General features: G+C 37.4%; 1 long non-coding RNA gene across 1 annotated transcript; it reads left to right on the plus strand.

Moving 5' to 3' along the window:
* Positions 1-3,931: 3,931 nt before the first annotated feature.
* On the plus strand, positions 3,932-5,433 carry LOC133141184 (uncharacterized). The gene is made up of 2 exons (XR_009710057.1): positions 3,932-4,595; positions 4,748-5,433. It is a non-coding gene; the product is annotated as an uncharacterized LOC133141184 (long non-coding RNA).
* The last annotated feature ends 3,354 nt before the right edge of the window (positions 5,434-8,787 follow it).

The following is an 8,787-nucleotide window of genomic DNA, read 5'->3' on the forward strand; positions in this document are numbered from 1 at the left end:
GGCCACAATTTCAGGGTAGTCAAATCGAGAGCTGGGTTCGACCTCATTATCTGTGAACATTCAACACAATCCAGGCTCAAGTTTGCACAGACAACACGGAAGTTTATCTTCAGAAGATGAGAGGACATGTTGAAACATGAAGAAATGATATGAGGGCACAGCTTACCCAAGGCCAAGTGTTCACAACTTGACTGTCTGCAGTTAACCAAATCCAGTCTGAATCTGAACACTGTCTCCATTTAGCTAGTCCACAACAAACGGAAATATTACCCTTGCTGTTCTGAGAATACAGGCATTTGATTAAAAAGTAATGTAATAATAATAAATATTAGAAATACATATAAAACATAATCACAAAAATATGTAATATGCGTACAAAGGTCATTGCATCTAATATAATTAAAAACAAAATTAAAGTTTAAATAAAGCCATTCAATGGGCGTAGTTCCACATCAGCACAAGTAAGAATGTTGATAGTTTCTACTTCCTACTTCACAAAATGCATATTTCATATGTCCACTAGAGGGAAGTATTGACTCACGTCGTTTTTTTAATGGTCACCAGGGTCACGTTCATGAATTGGCATTAACTAAAGTAGTTGTTAATCATAAATGAATTACGTACTAATACATTAATTAAGCATAAAATTAACTTTGCATTCGTTAATAACCTATAGTTAGGATAAACCTATAGTTAATTAACCATTAACAAATAGATTAACTGCATTTTTATATTCCAAAATAGATTACCAATGTCGTTCTAAACATGAATTAATGATGCACAAATGCATAAACAAAGCTTTACAGATTGACTACATTAGTTAATGCTAATTTACGTAACCTCATTGTAAAGTGTTATCCACCATGGTAGAGGTGGGCAACTCTGTTTTTAGAGGTCTGGTGTGTATTCTGTTGTTGTTTTCACCAATTACCCAGGCTAAATTAGATAATTAGCTGTATACAAAAGCAGCGCGGAGACCAGTGAGAAACGTCTTCAGCAATCATTCACAAAAATGTCAGCTTATGTAAATAATTAAAAGCAGAATTTTGTAATTCCAGAACCAGAGGTAAGCCTCTTTTTTCATCCATGCCATAGATTGTTGATAGATTCTGACATCTAAAAACATAATCTGAACATTCAATGTCTATAAAAAAAAGTCATATATTACTCCTGATTTATTTGTAAAAGAAAAATGTTAAAATAAGTGAGCACTCCATTCAATACATGAAGTAGGATATATAGTACCATCAATAGCCTACCAAAAAAAAATAAAAAATTCAGTTCTCTTGATTTTCATATAAACATTTGCGTGTCATAATTTATTTCCCTTTTTGCTTGTATTTTTGCTTTCGATTGCCAGCACCAATACTGTCATATCATTTGAAGAATTTTGTGTAATAAAATGGAAATTAGAGGAATAGTCTTTCTGACCTGATTTACACATTTTCCCAGGAAGGCCTGGCTGAGCAGCTGAGCAGCTGAGCACAAGATTGTGCTTATCACAGCCACAATCTTGTGATGAGCCCAGATATCTGATGACATCACCCAGGCCACATGCATACAGTATGTTTGTGCACAGTGACAGGCAAATACAACATTACATTACATTATTGGCAGACGCTCTTATCCAGAGCGATGTACCGTTGATTAGACTAAGCAGGAGACAATCCTCCCCTAGAGCAATGCAGGGTTAAGGGCCTTGCTCAAGGGCCCAACAGCTGGGTAGATCTTATTGGGGCTACACTGGGATTCGAACCACCAACCTTGCCTGTCCCAGTTATTTACCTTAACCACCACGCACCGAAACTCCCAGTGTGAAATCAGCAGAAGAGCGTTACTGTGGGCTAACACCAAATAAGGCAACTGCCAACATCCCGATCACCATTGTCATGATAATAACCATCAACAGCTGTGTCTGACCCTATAGAGCCACAAGCGCTCATTAAAGGTTGAGATAACATCGTAAAGCACCCCTATGAAAAGGGAGATGGGCTCCACCTCAGGGCTTTGACCAAAGAAACACCTGGAGCTAACTCTTCACCCTTTCCTACACCCTGCCAGATAAATCAAGCTTATAATTCCACAATTCCTTTTATCATATTGAGACATTCGATACTTTGCATTAAACTGGACATTGCTATTAGTTTAAACTATTATTATTATTATTATTGGCATTTGGCAGAAGCTCTTATCCAGAGCGACATACAGTTGATTAGACTAAGCAGGAGACAATCCTCCCCTGGAACAATGCAGGGTTAAGGGCCTTGCTCAAGGACCGGGATTAGAACCACCAACCTTGCATGTCCCAGTCATTTACCTTAAACACTACGCTACAGGCCGCCCTACAACTATAAACACATTTTTGCCATGGGTTGTACAGCCTTTGAGTGTATTGAAAAGGTGCATAAATTCAATAAAAGGACACTTCTTTCTGTCTATTTTTGACGTAATTATAGAGTTGGCAATATAAACCTGAAGAATGAGTCATGACTCCAATCTCAATGAAGTATTGTCGCTTTTCTTCCAGATTCTCTTCTGAACGACATTCAGAAAGGACCGGCACATACTGTAACGTTTCAAGTTAAGGTGGGGCTAACAGTTCAAAGGTTTCAGCATATTGCTTTCATTCTGAAAGTGTTACTATATGCAGTCTTATATAACTAGCTACTAGTGTCACCATTGGTATTCATCTAAGATGTACTCCCAGATCAAACCCAGTAACAGACAGGCCGCAACGTCTTTCATGTGGCTTACATGTAGGCTATATGAAGGAGCTGTAAACGGTTAATGCAATAACTACCCTTGCACATGAGCCCAATACACACCATGTAAGTGACACCATTTACCTACAAACATTTCAAACTGAAACTGAGACAAGGTCTCCAACATTAATTAATGTTGAAAGAGATAGAGCACAATAGATTGCATTGATAACCAAGAGGGGTCGGTACAACTCGAGACAAAAAATGGAACGGTTAAGGGAAATATTTAATAACATTCATAACAGTAGTGTGAAATAAGAATACATTAAGTTAGAGGGTAAATTTTTTGGAACTCGTGCATCTTAGTGTCCCTATTCAGGCTTTCTTTTTTAAAGGGAAATGAAATAAAAATGCAAAACTTCCTGGAAGAACAGAATTACTGAAACTCAAACAACGTCACACGAGCAAGTCTATACATGAGAGCTGATCACGAGGAAAAGGCTTTCACATTTGATCTGGAATCTTTGTGTCCAAAGGGGGCAAAAAAAGAAAGATCCTACATAAAAATACATCGTTATGGAGAGAAAAATCTCCGGATGCCCCTCATAGGACATTGTAAAATGCGAAAAGAGGGAATTTGAGGGATTAAATCGTCAGTGCACAGTGCTTCCCAACCGACAATGCACAGTACAGGAAATTCCTGTATTGCGCAAGGAATTTGAGTAGTTTGGTAATACAGTCGTCATGGAGTTGGGCGATAAAGATTCCGTGGAAAATAAATGGCGCGGCACTTACGGCACACAAACTTTTTATCGTTAACTTCTGACTGAAAGCAATGATTAATGGCCTTGTAATGAATGGTACCACTGAATCCACGGCATACTGTGCACCTGACATGCAAGTGGAATTGAAATGAAACAGTTTGGCTTTAATTGGGAAATTGAATTTAGAGACTTATTCCCGATTTTGCAGATTAGAGCACATCAACTACGAAAAAAATTGGATAGTGCAACTAATCTCGCTTTAGCTCTGACGCGTGTTCAATTACTGTTAAATTAGAATATGAAAAAAGTAGCAACTCCTTTCAATTGTGCATTGAACTTAGTTTGTAGTTTGTTGAACCCAAGTAATTCGGATATGCACTTGTGCATCTGCACAGTCGACAGAGCTTGGTAAATATTAAACTGCCATTAGTGAGACAATAGGGAACTGTGCACGCGATCTCTTACCGTGTAGCCTACATTTTTGTTAGCAATCCTATTCCTAATATGGCCAAGAAACACATCAGCACACCTGTGCTTTTGAGATATACAATGAGTCCTGACAATGAATTTTCATAGTACAAGTTGTACTTTCGTTTTTGGTTTTTTTACGATACATCACATTCCTATTATCCTATTATCACAACTATTATTCTCAATAGCTTTTTTCCACAGGCTACATGTAGCATACAGACATTGATACAAAATAACAAATAAACAAACGCGTCTGTCGACCTTTAAGTGTATTGTTAGCGCAATGTGAATATTGCCGCAGGTTTACAGCTTCAACGTACAACCCCATTACCAAGTTTGGACATTCAGCGTGTCTAAACAGCGTCATTTTTGGAAACGTCATATCTTCTAACGTTGTAAACAAGTTAGGCAGGAACAGAAACCCAAAGTCGCTGGGTATTCCCAGCGTCATAAGACCGTCGCACAGGCTATTTAAAGACTGAGCTCTTAACATACCGGTACACACACAGTCGATCAGACGCTCAGACTACGAAACTATTATTTTAAAAATAACAGGTTACAGCAAAACACGCTGAAAAGTGCCAAACGCGAATCATGAAGCAGCCACCGAAAATGTCCTCTCTTAAGAAGAGTGAAAGCCAGAAATTGACAACCAAAGGTAAGTTATATTGAAGTTAACGAGGTGTACGACGGTAAATAGGTGTGGCAGTTACAGTAAATGGTCATTATGTGTTTGGCGTAGGATATTTTCATCGTTTTACACAGTCATACACGTTTGTAAAATATATGCTGTGTTTTTGTGTTCTTCAGAACAAAAGGTGATCGTGGAATGCGCACAACACCTGCGTAAAATTGGAGACGTCTTCAATTTCAAGTACAAACTACTGGACATGCTGGCAAAAAAAGAACAAAAGGGTTGTGCCATAAAGTGAGAAGAAAACCGTCTTCTTTCCCACGGGAAATCTACGATCGCGGACTGTATACCGTCAAGGAAGCGTGCGGAATGGGGATGATATTCAGCTGGCGCCGGACGAAGAGCCTATTCGTTCGAATTTGGAAATGGCAGACGAAGGACTTCCCCGAGTTGGTCTACTTCAGTCCACTCCTGGAAAGGAAGTGTCAATCTTCACTGTTCTGAACTGTAGTGGAACTACTGCATCTTCTCATGTATGGCGTGATAAATGACATGTCTGTTTCTGGCTAACAGGAGGAGGAATTAGGTCAGGGAATTCCCCGCTAGAGAGAAATGGCTGATGTACGGATTAGCCCACTGTACTTGTGGTGGTGTAATCTTAGCAACAGTGTAAGAAATGCATACGTTTTGTCAGAAAATGATTCTCCAGACAAATGTATGAATTAAGGTAGTTGCTATGTTCATATTTTATCATATAAACATTGCCTGTGGTGATTGGGTGTGGTGATTGGTGAAATGTATTTAGCCTTGCTACTCAGAACTTTATAAATTTTGCATAATGAAATAAAAGGTTTCTAGAAAATGTGCTTCAGTCCAGTTTTATCCATTCAAAAGAGTTATGCCGTTGTAGTCAAGTTGGACATGAAAATAATAAATGAAAATAAAAATGTGGCATTAACAATAATGCTAACATTAAAATATATCTCAAGAAAATGCAGACATGCTCATTCATTCAATGACATCTTTCTTGTAATAAAGTCTTGAATGATAAGTCTACAGTTGATTGCCTTAAAACAGATTCATAAAAAGTGCATTCAAACAGCAGCTCAACAGGATCTCTAGCTGTTGAATGAAAACCTACAAGACAGTAGACCTCCAGGAGCAGGGTTGGGCAGCTGTTGAATGAGGTGTGCTTTGCTGAGGTTGAAGTGAAAACTTACAGGACAGGAACAGGGTTTGTGACCCTTGGACTAGGACATTAGGCACATTCGATTCTGAATGTTAGTGGATGTTACACTATAATTTTTTGATGTTTAAACAATTCAGATTGAAAGCAATCATGCTTTAATGAAACAGAAAAAAAAAACAATTACATATTTTATTCAGTCTTGCAAAATATTTTTAGGTATTCATTTTTGTACAGAAACATATGAAGTTCAGTCCTGCTTTGTGCATGCATGATTTTACTCATGGGGTTGCGTTCAACAAACTGCAACTTTTCCACACATCAAAATCAGCATAACAAAAAAATTATTTAACTCAGAATATGCAATATGAAAAAAAACCCCATAATATCAAACAGTATGATCATAAAAAAAGAAAATCAAAAAGACTGTATATTTACATCAAAAGACAAAACTTACTATACAAACATATCTAGGTTAAGATGCACTACAGCCAATTTTCTTAAATTTTCTCAGTTTACAAAGACGGGACATTCCTTTCAGTTTTTTTAAACTTAAATAAACCCATAGGCATTTCATGTTCAAAGAACTGTATTGTGCAACTTAACATTTTATATTACAAGTAAAAAAAAATCTGCCATAAATACATAAATTCTAGTAAAGGATTTAATCAAGTAAGTCTGACTTACAAATAACGTTGAATGATGTGTGAACCCAAATTTAATTCCACACCAAGATCGATCTCAGCCTCAGCTATCATGAAACGGAATTCCACAGCCTTTGAAAAAAAGTCATGATCAAATCAATGTCTATACATTCAAATCAGATAGTTTCAAATGCTAAAATAGTATACCTTGCATTACTCCCACCCATGATGCAGTTTTCTGATAGCATATTGTTTGACTGAAAATGATGGAAAATACAGTAGGAGTATTTACACCCAGTATTGCTAAAGAGTTGTGCTTGATAAGGGTTGTTAGAATGGTATCGTTCATATTGCCTTTCTACATCATATACAAAAACCTCAAAATGTTAAAACAGAAAAACATTTTATCTGATTGTGCTACAGATAAATTGTACCAAAATTATTTGAGAACTCATTTAATTAAAAATGCATAGATACAACATAAGGGCAAAATCACAAAATCTCACATGGGATTTGGTCAATATTATTAAACAATGTTTAATGGTAGACTGGTAGATCTGATCGTGTTTACCTGTGGACAAAACCTATAGGTTCATGGAAAGTATCAGCACAATATGAACAGAATCTAAACAGTCCTACAATATATACATTCATTCTTGACTATCTTTGCATCACCAGATTTGCTGCTCAATCAAAAGTTTCAATTCTTAAAGGTATTTATGGTTATATAATTGTGTGTTGTGTTCACACCCATACCTGCTTTGAATATGTCAATATTAACTCTCACTTAAAATGTTTGTGACACAATTGCTAACTTTTTGACAAGAGATTCCTTCTTAAAATTTCAGCTCCTACGCTAATGCATTATAGTACCCAATGTATATTCATCTTTTAATATTTTATGAGCACACATTTTCAAACATTCCCAAATTTGAATGCACATTAATACTGTTCAACAGTTCAGGCACATCTATTGCTGGCCAAACCACATGGCGTCAGATAATTCAGTCATTTTACAAGCCAAACTTAAGCCTGATTCATACTTCTACGTCGAATCTATGCAGGGGCTACGGAGTCAGCCTGACGTGCACTTCCCCAGAAATGTAACTAGGTGTCCTAGCCTCTGCGTAGATTCAATGCAGAAGTATATATCAGGCTTAACTCTACATCGGCCGCCTCACAGGAAGAAGATCTTGGGTTTGAACGTGTTAAGTATGTTCTCCCTGTGTCCACATGGTTTTCCTCCGGGTACTCTGGTTTCCTCACAAAGATCCAGAGTGCAGGTTAGGTTCATTTTAGAGCATGAATTGTCCCTCGGCATGTGCACTGTGTTGGCTGGATACCCCCTGTGACTCTGACCAGGAATAAGCAGGTTAGATAGCAGAAGGACCAACTCAATCTTGGGCCATCCCTGATATTCCATACAGCAATGCTTTCAAAATGATACAAAAGAGTAATCATTATAAAAACCATCTTGAAAATGGACCGTCACTGGGGATGAACTGGAAAAACATCTATAATGCGTTTGAAAATGGCAAACGGAATGTCAATATGCTTCACACAAAAAAACTAAAACCTAAAATCTAAATAAATTATTTTCCAGCAAACAGGAATTGGGCTTAAGAACCACATGCTACAACTTATTTGCAGTAGAATTTTTATGTGGTAACAGTGGTATTTAAAACCTTAAATTAATCGGTAAATTTGTAATCATTGGGTTCAGACATTCACATTTCAAGTACTAGACTACTACAGCATATGTGTGGTATTCAAAAATGAAACTAGGAAGTACAGCAATGCAAGAAAGACATGGATCCGCAAAGCACCTTTGAGATCAGTCAGAAGGTCAGATTCCAATAGGGCAATAAAGGCTGGTCAACACCAAGAACGATAACTATAATGATAACCATAAACATGTCCTTCGAACTCAAGTGGATGGCACAATCCACACCACAACTAAAATGACAATGACAGTGAAGAATGATATCGTTGGGATCACTTTAAGAGCAATTTTTTACCAGCTGCATGAACGATAAAACACTGACAGCCAATCAAAATCCAACCGAATTTACAGGGCGTCACATGTAAAATGGCAGATGACATAGCCGAGAGACTATTTACAGAACGTTATCGTTCATCAGTGTGGATGCTCACATCTTTACCGTTATAATTACTATTATAGTTCTTGGTTCTTGGTGGCCTTAAAATGGTGAACATAGCAGCCTGTTTCAGACAAAGAGGAACAGTGAAGTTCAAAGGTCCTCTTCATTTACTTGTCTTGAACTTTATAGGAGCAACAGACCCAGAAACTTCACTATAAACCCAAAGGCAGGCAAGGTCAGACCTGGGTTCAAATAGTATTTGCTTTGGATTCAAACACTTTTCT

Source organism: Conger conger, chromosome 11, assembly GCF_963514075.1.
Source record: "Conger conger chromosome 11, fConCon1.1, whole genome shotgun sequence".
Classification (NCBI taxonomy): Eukaryota; Metazoa; Chordata; class Actinopteri; order Anguilliformes; family Congridae; genus Conger; species Conger conger.